Source organism: Eleutherodactylus coqui, chromosome 2 (genome assembly GCF_035609145.1).
Source record: "Eleutherodactylus coqui strain aEleCoq1 chromosome 2, aEleCoq1.hap1, whole genome shotgun sequence".
Taxonomy (NCBI): Eukaryota; Metazoa; Chordata; class Amphibia; order Anura; family Eleutherodactylidae; genus Eleutherodactylus; species Eleutherodactylus coqui.
The window spans coordinates 289,742,192-289,762,951 of NC_089838.1; the positions used below are offsets into that span (position 1 = coordinate 289,742,192).

General features: G+C 35.8%; 1 protein-coding gene across 1 annotated transcript in view; it reads right to left on the minus strand.

Annotated features, from left to right (window-relative positions):
- ADGRL1 (adhesion G protein-coupled receptor L1) overlaps nucleotides 1-20,760 on the minus strand; it is a 469,522-nt gene that overhangs the window by 238,439 nt on the left and 210,323 nt on the right. The window lies entirely within an intron of this gene.

Genomic DNA, 20,760 nt, shown 5'->3' on the forward strand with positions numbered 1-20,760 from the left:
ACCATCAGTATATATATAGATACCGCTCATCATTATACACTGTGTACACTATCAGTATATATATAGATACCGCTCATCATATACACTGTGTACACTATCAGTATATATATATAGATACCACTCATCATTATACACTGTGTACACTATCAGTATATATAGATACCGCTCATCATTATACACTGTGTACACTATCAGTATATATATATAGATACCGCTCATCATATACACTGTGTACACTATCAGTATATATAGATACCGCTTATCATTATACACTGTGTACACCATCAGTATATATATAGATACCGCCCATCATTATACACTGTGTACACTATCAGTATATATATATAGATACCGCTCATCATTATACACTGTGTACACTATCAGTATATTTATAGATACCGCTCATCATTATACACTGTGTACACTATCAGTATATCTATAGATACCGCTCATCATTATACACTGTGTACACTATCAGTATATATATAGATACCACTCATCATTATACACTGTGTACACTATCAGTATATATATATAGATACCACTCATCATTATACACTGTGTACACTATCAGTATATATATATAGATACCCCTCATCATTATACACTGTGTACACTATCAGTATATATATATACCGCTCATCATTATACACTGTGTACACTATCAGTATATATATAGATACCGCTCATCATTATACACTGTGTACACTATCAGTATATAAATATAGATACCTCTCATCATTATACACTGTGTACACTATCAGTATATATATAGATACCGCTCATCATTATTCACTGTGTACACTATCACTATATATATATAGATACCGCTCATCATTATACACTGTGTACACTATCAGTATATACATAGATACCGCTCATCATTATATACTGTGTACACTATCAGTATATATATATAGATACCACTCATCATTATACACTGTGTACACTATCAGTATATATATATACCGCTCATCATTATACACTGTGTACACTATCAGTATATATATAGATACCACATCATTATACACTGTGTACACTATCAGTATATATAAATATAGATACCTCTCATCATTATACACTGTGTACACTATCAGTATATATATAGATACCGCTCATCATTATTCACTGTGTACACTATCACTATATATATATAGATACCACTCATCATTATACACTGTGTACACTATCAGTATATATATATAGATACCACTCATCATTATATACTGTGTACACTATCAGTATATATATAGATACCTCTCATCATTATACACTGCATACACTGTGAGTATATATATATATACCACTCATCATTATACACTGTGTACACTATCAGTATATATAGATACCGCTCATCATTATACCCTGTGTACACTATCAGTTTATATATATATAGATACTGCTCATCAATATACACTGTGTACACTATCAGTATATATATATATATATATATATATATATATATATATATATATATATATATATATATATATATATATATATATATATATATATACATACCACCCATCATTATACACTGTGTACACTATCAGTATATATATATAGATACCGCTCATCATTATACACTGTGTACACTATCAGTATATATATATATATATATATATATATATATATATATATATATATATATATATACATACATACCACTCATTATACACTGTGTACACTATCAGTATATATAGATACCACTCATCATTATACACTGTGTACACTATCAGTATATATATATAGATACCGCTCATCATTATACACTGTGTACACTATTAGTATATATATAGATACCGCTCATCATTATACACTGTGTACACTATCAGCTTATATATAGATACCGCTCATCATTATACACTGTGTACACTATCAGTATATATATATAGATACCGCTCATCATTATACACTGTGTACACTATCAGTATATATAGAGATACCACCCATCATTATACACTGTGTACACTATCAGTATATATATAGATACCGCTCATCATTATACACTGTGTACACTATCAGTATATATATACATACCGCTTATCATTAAACACTGTGTATACTATCAGTATATATATAGATACCGCTTATCATTATACACTGTGTACACTTTCAGTATATATAGATACCACTCATCATTATACACTGTGTACACTATCAGTATATATATATAGATACCACTGATCATTATACACTGTGTACACTATCAGTATATATAGATACCGCTCATCATTATACACTGTGTACACTATCAGTGTATATATAGATACCGCTTATCATTAAACACTGTGTACACTATCAGTATATATATAGATACCGCTCATCATTATACACTGTGTACACTATCAGTATATATATAGATACCGCTCATCATTATACACTGTGTACACTATCAGTATATATATATATGTATATATATATATAGATACCGCTCATCATTATACACTGTGTACACTATCAGTATATATATAGATACCACTGATCATTATACACTGTGTACACTATCAGTATATATAGATACCGCTCATCATTATACACTGTGTACACTATCAGTGTATATATAGATACCGCTTATCATTAAACACTGTGTACACTATCAGTATATATATATGTATATATATATATATATATATATATATAGATACCGCTCATCATTATACACTGTGTACACTATCAGTATATATATATATAGATACCGCTCATCATTATACACTGTGTACACTATCTGTATATTTATATATAGATACCACTCATCATTATACACTGTGTACACTATCAGTATATATATATATAGATACCGCTCATCATTATACACTGTGTACACTATCAGTATATATGTACATACCGCTTATCATTAAACACTGTGTATACTATCAGTATATATATAGATACCGCTCATCATTATACACTGTGTACACTATCAGTATATATATAGATACCGCTCATCATATACACTGTGTACACTATCAGTATATATATAGATACCACTCATCATTATACACTGTGTACACTATCAGTATATATAGATACCGCTCATCATTATACACTGTGTACACTATCAGTATATATATATAGATACCGCTCATCATATACACTGTGTACACTATCAGTATATATAGATACCGCTTATCATTATACACTGTGTACACTATCAGTATATATATAGATACCGTCCATCATTATACACTGTGTACACTATCAGTATATATATATAGATACCGCTCATCATTATACACTGTGTACACTATCAGTATATTTATAGATACCGCTCATCATTATACACTGTGTACACTATCAGTATATCTATAGATACCGCTCATCATTATACACTGTGTACACTATCAGTATATATATAGATACCACTCATCATTATACACTGTGTACACTATCAGTATATATATATAGATACCACTCATCATTATACACTGTGTACACTATCAGTATATATATATACCGCTCATCATTATACACTGTGTACACTATCAGTATATATATAGATACCACTCATCATTATACACTGTGTACACTATCAGTATATAAATATAGATACCTCTCATCATTATACACTGTGTACACTATCAGTATATATATAGATACCGCTCATCATTATTCACTGTGTACACTATCACTATATATATATAGATACCGCTCATCATTATACACTGTGTACACTATCAGTATATACATAGATACCGCTCATCATTATATACTGTGTACACTATCAGTATATATATATAGATACCACTCATCATTATACACTGTGTACACTATCAGTATATATATATACCGCTCATCATTATACACTGTGTACACTATCAGTATATATATAGATACCACATCATTATACACTGTGTACACTATCAGTATATATAAATATAGATACCTCTCATCATTATACACTGTGTACACTATCAGTATATATATAGATACCGCTCATCATTATTCACTGTGTACACTATCACTATATATATATAGATACCACTCATCATTATACACTGTGTACACTATCAGTATATATATATAGATACCACTCATCATTATATACTGTGTACACTATCAGTATATATATAGATACCTCTCATCATTATACACTGCATACACTGTGAGTATATATATATATATATACCACTCATCATTATACACTGTGTACACTATCAGTATATATAGATACCGCTCATCATTATACACTGTGTACACTATCAGTTTATATATATATATAGATACTGCTCATCAATATACACTGTGTACACTATCAGTATATATATATATATATATATATATACATACCACCCATCATTATACACTGTGTACACTAGCAGTATATATATATATATATAGATACCGCTCATCATTATACACTGTGTACACTATCAGTATATATAGATACCACTCATCATTATACACTGTGTACACTATCAGAATATATATATAGATACCGCTCATCATTATACACTGTGTACACTATTAGTATATATATAGATACCGCTCATCATTATACACTGTGTACACTATCAGCTTATATATAGATACCGCTCATCATTATACACTGTGTACACTATCAGTATATATATATAGATACCGCTCATCATTATACACTGTGTACACTATCAGTATATATAGAGATACCACCCATCATTATACACTGTGTACACTATCAGTATATATATAGATACCGCTCATCATTATACACTGTGTACACTATAAGTATATATATAGATACCACTCATCATTATACACTGTGTACACTATCAGTATATATATATAGATACCGCTCATCATTATACACTGTGTACACTATCAGTATATATATATATATATAGATACCACTCATCATTATACACTGTGTACACTATTAGTATATATATATATATATATATATATATAGATATATATATATATATAGATACCGCTCATCATTATACACTGTGTACACTATCAGTATATATAGATACCACTCATCATTATACACTGTGTACACTATTAGTATATATATATATAGATACCGCTCATCATTATATACTGTGTACACTATCAGTATATATATATATATAGATACCACTCATCATTATACACTGTGTACACTATCAGTATATATATATACCGCTCACCATTATACACTGTGTACACCATCAGTATATATATAGATACCGCTCATCATTATACACTGCGTACACTGTGAGTATATATATATATATATATATATATATATACCACTCATCATTATACACTGTGTACACTATCAGTATATATAGATACCGCTCATCATTATACACTGTGTACACTATCAGTATATATATATATATATAGATACTGCTCATCAATATACACTGTGTACACTATCAGTATATATATATATATATATATATATATATATATACATACCACCCATCATTATACACTGTGTACACTAGCAGTATATATATATATATATATATATATAGATACCGCTCATCATTATACACTGTGTACACTATCAGTATATATATATAGATACCACTCATCATTATACACTGTGTACACTATCAGTATATATATATATAGATACCGCTCATCATTATACACTGTGTACACTATCAGTATATATAGATACCACTCATCATTATACACTGTGTACACTATTAGTATATATATATAGATACCGCTCATCATTATACACTGTGTACACTATCAGTATATATATATATATATATAGATACCACTCATCATTATACACTGTGTACACTATCAGTATATATATATAGATACCGCCCATCATTATACACTGTGTACACTATCAGTATATATATATACCGCTCACCATTATACACTGTGTACACCATCAGTATATATATAGATACCACTCATCATTATACACTGTGTACACTATCAGTATATATATATATATATATATATATATATATATATATATATATATATATATATATATATAGATACCGCTCATCATTATACACTGTGTACACTATCAGTATATATATAGATACCGCTCATCATTATACACTGTGTACACTATCAGTATATATAGAGATACCACCCATCATTATACACTGTGTACACTATCAGTATATATATAGATACCGCTCATCATTATACACTGTGTACACTATAAGTATATATATAGATACCACTCATCATTATACACTGTGTACACTATCAGTATATATATATAGATACCGCTCATCATTATACACTGTGTACACTATTAGTATATATATATATATATATATATATATATATAGATACCGCTCATCATTATACATTGTGTACACTATCAGTATATATAGATACCACTCATCATTATACACTGTGTACACTATTAGTATATATATATATAGATACCGCTCATCATTATACACTGTGTACACTATCAGTATATATATATATAGATACCACTCATCATTATACACTGTGTACACTATCAGTATATATATATACCGCTCACCATTATACACTGTGTACACCATCAGTATATATATAGATACCGCTCATCATTATACACTGCGTACACTGTGAGTATATATATATATATATATATATATATATATATATATATATATACCACTCATCATTATACACTGTGTACACTATCAGTATATATAGATACCGCTCATCATTATACACTGTGTACACTATCAGTATATATATATATATAGATACTGCTCATCAATATACACTGTGTACACTATCAGTATATATATATATATATATATATATATATATATATATATACATACCACCCATCATTATACACTGTGTACACTAGCAGTATATATATATATATATATATATATATATATATATATATATATAGATACCGCTCATCATTATACACTGTGTACACTATCAGTATATATATATAGATACCACTCATCATTATACACTGTGTACACTATCAGTATATATATATATAGATACCGCTCATCATTATACACTGTGTACACTATCAGTATATATAGATACCACTCATCATTATACACTGTGTACACTATTAGTATATATATATATAGATACCGCTCATCATTATACACTGTGTACACTATCAGTATATATATATATATATATAGATACCACTCATCATTATACACTGTGTACACTATCAGTATATATATATAGATACCGCCCATCATTATACACTGTGTACACTATCAGTATATATATATACCGCTCACCATTATACACTGTGTACACCATCAGTATATATATAGATACCACTCATCATTATACACTGTGTACACTATCAGTATATATATATATATATATATATATATATATATATATATAGATACCGCTCATCATTATACACTGTGTACACTATCAGTATATATATAGATACCGCTCATCATTATACACTGTGTACACTATCAGTATATATAGATACCGCTCATCATTATACGCTGTGTACACTATCAGTATATATATAGATACCAGCCATCATTATACACTGTGTACACTATCAGTATATACATATATATAGATACCGCTCATTATACACTGTGTACAATATCAGTATATATATATATATATAGATACCGCTCATCATTATACACTGTGTACACTATCAGTATATATATAGATACCGCTCATCATTATACACTGTGTACACTATCAGTATATATATATATATAGATACCGCTCATCATTATACACTGTGTACACTATCAGTATATATATATATATATATATATATAGATACCAGCCATCATTATACACTGTGTACACTATCAGTATATATATATATATAGATACCACTCATCATTATACACTGTGTACACTATCAGTATATATATATATATATATATATATAGATACCGCTCATCATTATACACTGTGTACACTATCAGTATATATAGATACCGCTCATCATTATACACTGTGTACACTATCAGTATATATATAGATACCACTTATCATTATACACTGTGTACACTATCAGTATATATAGATACCTGAAGTGCCGACCTAGCAGGTAGTACTTTAGGGATTCCAGGGCCCACTTGATGGCTAGGCACTCTCGCTTACTGATACTATGATTTTTTTCCGGTGGCGTGATCTTCCTGCTCAGATAAATTACGGGAGGTTCCTCTCCCTCTACTTCTTGGGACAGAACTGCTCCCAGTCCCACATCGGATGCGTCTGTTTGGACAATAAATTCCCTTTTAAAATTGGGTGTGACTAACACTGGACGTCTACAGAGGGCTCGTTTTAACTCTTGGAACGCCTTTTCTGCGTCAGGGTTCCACTTGACCATGACTGACTTACTGTTCTTGGTCAAGTCTGTTAGGGGCGCTGCTATGCTAGCAAAGTTCTGCACGAACCGCCTATAGTACCCTACAATGCCTAAAAAAGCCCTCACCTGCTTTTTAGTTGTGGGTTGTGGCCAGTCCTGAGCGGCTTCAATTTTATTGACCTGGGGTTTTATAATACCCCTACCTATTATATACCCCAGGTATCGTGCTTCTTCGAGGCCTATGGCGCACTTCTTTGGGTTTGCTGTGAGCCCTGCTTTTCTAAGGGAGTTCAGTACTGCCTGTACCTTGGGTAGGTGGCTGTCCCAGTCTTCGCTAAAGATGATGATATCATCTAAATATGCTGACACATATTGACGATGGGGTTTGAGTATGATATCCATCAATCTTTGGAAGGTTGCTGGGGCTCCATGCAAACCGAAGGGTAGGCAGATGTACTGAAACAACCCTTCTGGTGTGGCAAACGCAGTCTTTTCTTTCGCGCTCTCTGTAAGGGGAACCTGCCAGGAGCCTTTAGTAAGGTCGAGAGTGGAAAAGTACCTGGCATGACCCAGTCTCTCAATTAACTCGTCCACTCTTGGCATTGGGTATGCGTCAAATTTTGACACGTCATTTAGCTTCCGGAAGTCGTTACAGAAGGGCAGAGAGCCATCAGGTTTTGGTATCAGCTCGATAGGGCTGGACCATTCGCTTTTCGACTCCTCAATTACTCCGAGGTCTAGCATTTTCTTGACCTCCTCTGAGATGGCTCGTCTGTGGGCTTCTGGAACCCTGTACGGTTTCAACTGAACCTTTACCCCTGGTTCAGTTATAATGTCGTGTTTTATGACACCAGTACGTCCTGGTATATCAGAGAACACATCTGAGTTACGTTGTATAAATTCCCTCGACTCTTGTTGTTGGGATTTGGACAGGGACCCTGATACACACACCTCTGGGACCGCACCATTGGGGGTGCTCACTGCAGTCAGGGCTTCTCTGTCCTTCCATGGCTTATTTAGGTTTACATAGTACAACTGTTCTGGTTTCCGCCTACCTGGCTGGTACACCTCATAATTTACCTCTCCGACTTTCTCAATTATTTCATAGGGCCCTTGCCATTTTGCTAGGAATTTACTTTCTAGGGTGGGCACCAACACTAGTACCCGATCCCCAGGGTTGAAGGTTCTCACCTTGGCGGACCGGTTATATACCCGGCTTTGGGCTTCTTGAGCCTGCTGTACATGTTCTCTAACAATGGGCATGACCGCCGCAATTCGATCTTGCATCAGGGAGATTTGTTCAATAACACTCCTGTAGGGGGTGGACTCGTGTTCCCAGGTCTCCTTAGCTACATCAAGGAGCCCTCGGGGATGTCTACCATAAACAAATTCAAAGGGAGAGAACCCAGTGGAGGATTGTGGGACTTCACGGATTGAAAACATTAAATATGGCAGCAGACAGTCCCAGTCCTTCCCATCCTTATTGACTACCTTTTTTAGCATGCTTTTTAGGGTCTTATTAAATCTCTCAACCAGACCATCCGTCTGTGGGTGGTACACAGACGTCCATAAGTGCTTAATATTCAGCAGCTTACACAATTCCTTCATGACCTTTGACATAAAGGGGGTTCCTTGGTCCGTCAGGATCTCTTTTGGTATGCCCGTGCGGGAGAACATGTGAAGTAGTTCCTTTGCAATACTCTTGGATGACGTATTGCGTAAAGGAACGGCTTCGGGGTAATGGGTGGCATAGTCTACAACCACTAATATATGTTGGTGACCCCGGGCAGACTTTACCAAGGGCCCAACTAGGTCCATAGCGATCCGCTCAAACGGCACTTCTATGATGGGCAAGGGCACAAAGGGACTCGGGTAATGGGGCATAGGAGCTGTTATTTGACACTCCGGGCACGTCTCACAGTAACATTTTACATCACCATGTACCCCCGGCCAGAAAAAACGCTGAAGGATGCGTTCCCTAGTCTTTTTGCTCCCGAGATGACCTCCCAGCACATGCTTGTGCGCCATGTCTAAGACCTTCCTACGATAAGACAGAGGTACCACCAGCTGTTCCACAACCTCCCCACGGACCTTGTCAACCTGATACAACAAGTCTTGGTTGACTGCAAGGTGTGGAAACACAGTATCAGCCCCTGGAAATTGAGGCTCCCCATTTATCACTTTAACATTTTCCCTGGCTTTTACTAAGGTGGGGTCTCGGAGCTGCTCAGTTCCGAAATTGGCACGTGAGACCCCTAAGTCAGGCATAGCAACTACTTCATCCTGTACCTCCGTCTCATCCGCCAATACTGTTAAGGGAAAGTTATCCCCATTCTCTTGGGTCACCCCTACTGCCGGAACCGTACCCTCAGGGTCAAACGGTTCTGGACACACATCATACACATTTGCATTATCATGAACCTTATTTGCAGACGACCCTCGGTGTCGCCACAAGTCCCAAAATAGGGGAAAGTCTCTCCCGAGGATAACGGTGTGCATTAGGGATTTTACGACGCCCACCTCATGGGTGGCAAGTCCACACGGAGTCTCAAGTCTTAGAAGGGCAATAGGATACTCCTTGGTGTCCCCATGCACACACACAACCCCCATGCGACGGCCGGTGAAGGTTGTGGGATCGACCAGGCTGGAGTGCACCAGCGTAACCAAGCTCACTGAGTCCAGTAGAGCTGCCACCGCAAAGTCATTCACCTTTAGGTGACATAATGGTCGATCAGTCTCTGACACAGTCTCTGCAGTACATACTGGCCGTGCGAACATCGACCTCCGCCGGGCAGAGTCACAGTCCATGGGTTCCACAGTGAGGGGACAGTTGGCAGCAAGATGCCCGGGCTCATGACAGCGCCAACATCGTATGGGGGCCCGGTCTCCTTGGGGTTCTACCCGGGACCCGAATGTCCATTTGGGGCTCCTCCTCTGCCCCAAACGATCCCCCTCTGAGCCGCCTCCCCTGGGGACACTTTTGACACCCCTTACATATGGAACAGTCTTACCAGGTGCTCCGGCCGACTTGCTGTTCCCGGGGTTGGAACGTCGAGGAGGCACAGCTTGCAGTAAGTCCTCCGTGGCTTTATACCTCTCGACGAGGCTCACGAGTTGGCCCACATCCTGGGGACCCCCTTGTCCCACCCAGCGCTGAATTGCGGGGGCCAACGAGCGGATGAACTTGTCCAGAACCACTTTTTGTACGATTTCCGCTGGGGACGCCTCCTCCGGCTGCAGCCACTTTCTCACCAGGTGGAGCAGGTCGTACATCTGGGAGCGAGCTGGTAGGTCGTCTGCGAAAGTCCAGGCGTGTACTCGTCGGGCCCGCACATGGGTGTCCACGCCCAAGCGTGCCAGGATCTCACCTTTGAGCTTGATATAGTCCTTGGCATCCTGCGCACCGAGGTCAAAGTAGGCCTTTTGGGGTTCTCCTGTCAGGAAAGGCGCTATTACCAGCGCCTCAGTGGGCGGAGGTAGTTTTTCCCTCTCGGCCACTCTCTCAAAGACCGCGAGACAGGCCTCGATGTCATCGGTGGCCGTCATCTTTTGTAAGGCCGCCTGTACCGCGGTACGGGTGGTGGGGAGCGAACCAGACGATCTCTGCACACTTTGCGCCAGGAGAGCATTAGTCTCGGCCTGAGCTCTCATGGCCTCCTCATGGATCTTTTGCTGGGTCACCGCCACTTGTTGCTGCTGGGCCAACGCTTGCTGTTGCTGCATGTTCATTTGTACCAGCTGCTTTATCAGTTCCTCCATCTTGGCAGTATCTGATGGCTGTGCCGATGCAGCTTTCACCCAGGACCTGGGGGTTACAGCACTCTCCCGTCAATCTCAGTTGGGCGGTTGCCCTTAGCAACGGTTCTCCAGCTGCTGCAGCAAAATGTCCATTACTTGGTGAATGTCTCTTTAAGACCGCTGCCCGCATCCAAACACCATATGTGAGGGATTAGCGTTTAGGATCGGCAGCAACCTGGGCATAAGCAGTCAGAGACAGTGACACATAGGATAAAGTCTTTAGTCCAGGCTTTGCCTGGGTTGATTTCCAAGCAAACAAAGTAAAATACAGGCCTTAACATCAGGCAAACATAACGTAAATCCTGCTCGTCTGAGCACTTACTATACATGGAGCGTCCCTGTCTACACACTGGTAACACAAATGGCTCCTGCACAAGCCAGCCAGGACTCTCAGACCTGCAGAGGTCTCAGCTCCCTCTTAGGCCCTGTAGGTCCAGGCTTTATATTGCCTGGTACCAGCCCCACCTGGTACGTGGGAGTGACCATCCCACCCTTCACTTTGGTCACTCCAGGAAAATCCGGGCCGGATTATGCGGCTTGGAGCCACTTACTCGCTACAGCGTGTTAGTAGCTTAATGCTACTAACACTATATTGCCGACTTCCTCCACTGAGCCCAGGCTGCTCGGTGGCACGTATCTGCCAAATCGCTCCCCAAGGCAGCATAGGAGAGCATCCTAGGCGAAACATACCTGCCCTCCAGCACCTTGCCAGTCACCGTCTCACAATATATATATATATATAGATACCCTTCATCATTATACACTGTGTACACTATTAGTATATATATAGATACCGCTCATCATTATACACTGTGTACACCATCAGTATATATATAGATACCGCTCATCATTATACACTGTGTACACTATCAGTATATATATAGATACCGCTCATCATTATACACTGTGTACACTATCAGTATATATATAGATACCGCTCATCATTATACACTGTGTACACTATCAGTATATATATAGATACCACTCATCATTATACACTGTGTACACTATCAGTATATATATAGATACCGCTCATCATTATACACTGTGTACACCATCAGTATATATATATAGATACCGCTCATCATTATACACTGTGTACACTATCAGTATATATATATATAGATACCGCTTATCATTATACACTGTGTACACTATCAGTATATATATAGATACCGCTCATCATTATTCACTGTGTACACTATCAGTATATATATAGATACCACTCATCATTATACACTGTGTACACTATCAGTATATATATAGATACCGGTCATCATTATACACTGTGCACACTATCAGCATATATATATAGAAACCGCTCATCATTATACACTGTGTACACTATCAGTATATATATAGATACCACTCATCATTATACACTGTGTACACTATCAGTATATATAGATACCGCTCATCATTATACACTGTGTACACTATCAGTATATATATAGATACCACTCATCATTATACACTGTGTACACTATCAGTATATATAGATACCGCTCATCATTATACACTGTGTACACTATCAGTATATATAGAGATACCACCTATCATTATACACTGTGTACACTATCAGTATATATATAGATACCGCTCATCATTATACACTGTGTACACTATCAGTATATATAGATACCACTCATCATTATACACTGTGTACACTATCAGTATATATATATATATAGATACCGCTCATCATTATACACTGTGTACACTATCAGTATATATAGATACGGCTCATTATTATACACTGTGTACACTATCAGTATATATAGATACCGCTCATCATTATACACTGTGTACACTATCAGTATATATAGATACCGCTCATCATTATACACTGTGTACACTATCAGTATATATATAGATACCACTCATCATTATACACTGTGTACACTATCAGTATATATATAGATACCGGTCATCATTATACACTGTGCACACTATCAGCATATATATATAGAAACCGCTCATCATTATACACTGTGTACACTATCAGTATATATATAGATACCACTCATCATTATACACTGTGTACACTATCAGTATATATAGATACCGCTCATCATTATACACTACGTATACTATCAGTATATATATAGATACCGCTCATCATTATACACTGTGTACCCTATCAGTATATATAAATACCGCTCATCATTATACACTGTGTACATTATCAGTATATATATAGATACCGCTCATCATTATACACTGTGTACACTATCAGTATATATATAGATAGCACTCATCATTGTACACTGTGTACACTATCAGTATATATAGATAGATACCGCTCATCATTATACACTGTGTACACAATCAGTATATATATAGATACCGCTCATCATTATACACTGTGTACACTATCAGTATATATATAGATACCACTCATCATTATACACTGTGTACACTATCAGTATATATATAGATACCGCTCATCATTATACACTGTGTACACTATCAGTATATATATAGATACCGCTCATCATTATACACTGTGTACATTATCAGTATATATATAGATACCGCTCATCATTATACACTGTGTACACTATCAGTATATATATAGATACCACTCATCATTGTACACTGTGTACACTATCAGTATATATATATAGATACCACTCATCATTATACACTGTGTACACTATCAGTATATATAGATAGATACCGCTCATCATTATACACTGTGTACACAATCAGTATATATATAGATACCGCTCATCATTATACACTGTGTACACTATCAGTATATATATAGATACCACTCATCATTATACACTGTGTACACTATCAGTATATATATATATAGATACCGCTCATCATTATACACTGTGTACACTATCAGTATATATAGATAGATACCGCTCATCATTATACACTGTGTACACAATCAGTATATATATAGATACCGCTCATCATTATACACTGTGTACACTATCAGTATATATATAGATACCGCTCATCATTATACACTGTGTACACTATCAGTATATATATAGACACCGCTCATCATTATACACTGTGTACAGTATCAGTATATATATAGATACCGCTCATCATTATACACTGTGTACACTGTCAGTATATATATAGATAACACTCATCACTATATACTGTGTACACTATCAGTATATATATATAGATACCGCTCATCATTATACACTGTGTACACTATCAGTATATATATAGATATCGCTCATCATTATACACTGTGTACACTATCAGTATATATATAGATACAGCTCATTATACACTGTGTACACTATCAGTATATATAGATACCGCTCATCATTATACACTGTGTACACTATCAGTATATATATAGATACCGCTCATCATTATACACTGTGTACACTATCAGTATATATATAGATATCGCTCATCATTATACACTGTGTACACTATCAGTATATATATATAGATACCGCTCATCATTATACACTGTGTACACTATCAGTATATATATAGATACCACTCATCATTATACACTGTGTACACTATCAGTATATATATAGATACCGCTCATCATTATACACTGTGTACACTATCAGTATATATATAGATACCGCTCATCATTATACACTGTGTACACTATCAGTATATATATAGATATCGCTCATCATTATACACTGTGTACACTATCAGTATATATAGATACCGCTCATCATTATACACTGTGTACACTATCAGTATATATATATAGATACCACTCATCATTATACACTGTGTACACTATCAGTATATATATAGATACCGCTCATCATTATACACTGTGTACACTATCAGTATATATAGATGCCGCTCATCATTATACACTGTGTACACTATCAGTATATATATAGATACTGCTCATCATTATACACTGTGTACACTATCAGTATATATATAGATATAGATACCGCTCATCATTATACACTGTGTAGACTATCAGTGTATATATAGATACCGCTCATCATTATACACTGTGTACACTATCAGTATATATATAGATACCGCTCATCATTATACACTGTGTACACTATCAGTATATATAGATGCCGCTCATCATTATACACTGTGTACACTATCAGTATATATATATATAGATACCGCTCATCATTATACACTGTGTACACTATCAGTATATATATATAGATACCGCTCATCATTATACACTGTGTACACTATCAGTATATATATAGATACCGCTCATCATTATACACTGTGTACACTATCAGTATATATATATAGATACCACTCATCATTATACACTGTGTACACTATCAGTATATATAGATACCACCCATCATTATACACTGTGTACACTATCAGTATATATATAGATACCGCTCATCATTATACACTGCGTACACTATCAGTGTATATATAGATACCGCTCATCATTATACACTGTGTACACTATCAGTATATATATAGATACCACTCATCATTATACACTATGTACACTATCAGTATATATATAGATACCGCTCATCATTATACACTATGTACACTATCAGTATATATATAGATACCACTCATCATTATACACTGTGTACACTATCAGTATATATATAGATACCGTTCATCAATATACACTGTGTACACTATCAGTATATATATAGATACCGCTCATCATTATACACTGTGTACACTATCAGTATATATACATATATAGATACTGCTCATCATTATACACTGTGTACACTATCAGTATATATATAGATACCGTTCATCATTATACACTGTGTACACTATCAGTATATATATATAGATACCACTCATCATTATACACTGTGTACACTATCAGTATATATATATATAGATACCGCTCATCATTATACACTGTGTACACTATCAGTATATATATATAGATACCGCTCATCATTATACACTGTGTACACTATAAGTATATATATAGATACCACTCATCATTATACACTGTGTACACTATCAGTATATATATATATATATATATATATATATATATATACCGCTCATCATTATACACTGTGTACACTATCAGTATATATATAGATACTGCTCATCATTATACACTGTGTACACTATCAGTATATATATATATATATATATATATATACCGCTCATCATTATACTCTGTGTACACTATCAGTATATGTATAGATACCACTCATCATTATACACTGTGTATACTATCAGTATATATATAGATACCACTCATCATTATACACTGTGTACACTATCAGTATATATATAGATACCGCTCATCATTATACACTGTGTACACTATCAGTATATATATATAGATACTGCTCATCATTATACACTGTGTACACTATCAGTATATGTATAGATACCACTCATCATTATACACTGTGTACACTATCAGTATATATATAGATACCACTTATCATTATACATTGTGTACACTATCAGTATATGTATAGATACCACTCATCATTATACACTGTGTATACTATCAGTATATATATAGATACCAGTCATCATTATACACTGTGTACACTATCAGTATATATACAGATACCGCTCATCATTATACACCGTGTGCAGTATCAGTATATATATAGATGCCATTCATCATTATACACTGTGTACACTATCAGTATATATAGATACCACTTATCATTATACACTGTGTACACTATCAGTATATATATAGATACCGCTCATCATTATACACTGTGTACACTATCAGTATATATATAAATACCGCTCATCATTATACACTGTGTACACTATCAGTATATATATATAGATACCGCTCATCATTATACACTGTGTACACTATCAGTATATATATAGATACCACTCATCATTATACACTGTGTACACTATCAGTATATATATAAATACCGCTCATCATTATACACTGTGTACACTATCAGTATATATATAAATACCGCTCATCATTATATACTGTGTACACTATCAGTATATATATAAATACCGCTCATCATTATACACTGTGTACACTATCAGTATATATATATATATATATATATAGATACCGCTCATCATTATACACTGTGTACACTATCAGTATATATATATATATATAGATACCACTCATCATTATATACTGTGTACACTATCAATATATATATATAGATACCGCTCATCATTATACACTGTGTACACTATCAGTATATATAGATACCACTTATCATTATACACTGTGTACACTATCAGTATATATATAGATACCACTCATCATTATACACTGTGTACACTATCAGTATATATATAGATACCACTCATCATTATACACTGTGTACACTATCAGTGTATATTTTGATACCGCTCATTATTATACACTGTGTACACTATCAGTATATATATATATAAATACCGCTTATCATTATACACTGTGTACATTATCAGTATATATATATATATATATATATATATATATAGATGCCGTCCAGCATTATACACTGTGTACACTATCAATATATACACATAGATACCATTCATGTTTTTACACTGTGTACACTATCAGTAGATATATATATATATATATATATATATATATATATATATATATATACACACACACGCACACACACACTAGCTGATATACCCCGCCTCACCCAAGGTAATTGGTAGAGGTGTGCACATGTTCCTTGCACAAAAGATTTTATGAAGTCACGGTTACTATAGAGTAACCGAGGATTGTACCGATGTTCCCTGCAGAATATGTCACCCCTCCGCCTCTGCTCATTTAGGACCTAAAGAATGCTTGCACCGAATTTTTATGTTTGTATGACACCAGGAAGTTACATTACTTTTGCAATTAGCATTGAATAATTGAGTTGGGATCTATTTACTTTGCCCGTCTAGGACCTAAAGAATGCTTGTGCCAAATTTCATGTTTGTATGACACCGGGAAGTTAGAGAATTAGATTTGGTACATTACACATTGGTGTCAATACCTTTTCACTTAGCATTGAATAATTAAGTTGTGACCTGTTTACTTTTCCTATTTAGAACCTAAAGAATGCTCCTGCAAAATATGATATTTGTGCAACATCGGAAAGTTACATTACGAAGGGGTGCCAATACTTTTGCACTTAGCATTGAATAATTAAGTTGTTACCTCTTTCTATTTGCTTTTTAGGACCTAAAGAATGCTCGTGCCAAATTTCATGTTTGTATGACAGCGGAAAGTTACATTACATAGGGGTGTCAATACTTTTTCACTTAGCATTGAATAATTGAGCTGTGACCTTTTTACTGTTCCTACTTAGGACCTAAAGGATGGTCATGCCAAATTTCATGTTTGTGCGATATCGGGAGAATTAGTGGAGCGTGAGAGTGAGAGAGAGATCCTAAAAATTACCTTTTATTATACTTAAACTAGAAGCCTCAAAGAACAAAACAAAGAAAGGCACTGAGAGATGTTGGGAAACTCAATAAGTACCCATATTCTTTTCCAACCAATAAGCGGTTATTTAGTTACTACAGATGTGGCCCTATAAAACTGCTTAGAGTATAAGTTAGATGTTAGTACTGAACAGTCGAGAAAACTCGACTAGCATAATACAGATAGATATATTATAGGTTCATTATTTTTGAACCTTTTTCAAGATATACATGTCTGACACTAACTCCTCCATTTCTTGCCACGAAAGCAGAAACTTGTCTGTTGAGTTTGATCCTAGCTAGAGATGAGCGAGCATATTCGTCCGAGCTTGATGCTCGTTCGAGTATTAGGGTGCTCGAGATGCTCATTACTCAAGACGAGCACCACGCGGTACTCGTCTCGATTAAACGAGCACTGACCATTGAATTCAATGGAGCCGGCAATACAGCCGGCTCCATTGAAAGCAATAGGCTGCCGGCTAGCGCAGGATGAATTTTCGGGAAGGGCTTAGAAATATAAGCCCTTACCTGAAAATCATCCTAAAATGTGTAAAAAGTAAAAAAAAAAATATACTCACCTTGTCCCGGCAGAACGCTGCCGGCGATTGCACAATGAATTTTCGGGAAGGGCTTAAATATATAAGCCCTTCCCTGCAATTCATCCAGAAATGTGTAAAAATAAAAAAAATATATATACTCATCTCGTCCCGGCAGACGGAGTTCAGCTGCGGCCAGCTGGCACTTCTCCTGAACTGCTCTGAACAGCTGTGAGTAGTATTCAGCAAACGGGGATTTAAAATCCCCGCCTGCTGAATGAGCTGCCTCTGATTGGTCACAGCCTGACCAATCAGAGGCAGATCTCACTCACACCCATTCATGAATTCATGAATGGGTGAGTGAATGCTGCCTCTGATTGGCTCAGCGCAGCTCTCAGCTGAATGACAGCAGTTCAGCACCACAGTGTAGGGGACAGCAGGAGAAGACGCGGCTGTGCCCCGGTAGCTGAAGGGAGGTGAGTATCTATTTTTTTTGTTTTTAAATCACTTTTAATTCATTTCCAGGGAATGGCTTATATGTAAAGCCCTTCCCTGAAAAAGAATTCAGCTGTGCCAGCGGACCATTGTCTTCAATGGAGTCGCCGGCAGCAGCAGCGGCTCCATTGAAGAGAATGCCTGCATTTTTATTCCTTTTTACACTAAAATCTTTCTTTTTTAGGTAAGGGCTTATATTTTTAAGCCCTTCCCGAAAATTCATCCCGCTGTATTGCCAGCTCCATTGAATTCAATGGGCTAACATTGTTTTTCTCTGCCACAGCTGTTACAGCTGTGGCAGAGGAGAACGATCGTTATGCTGACAGTGGGGGTGGGGGGGTGGGGTCT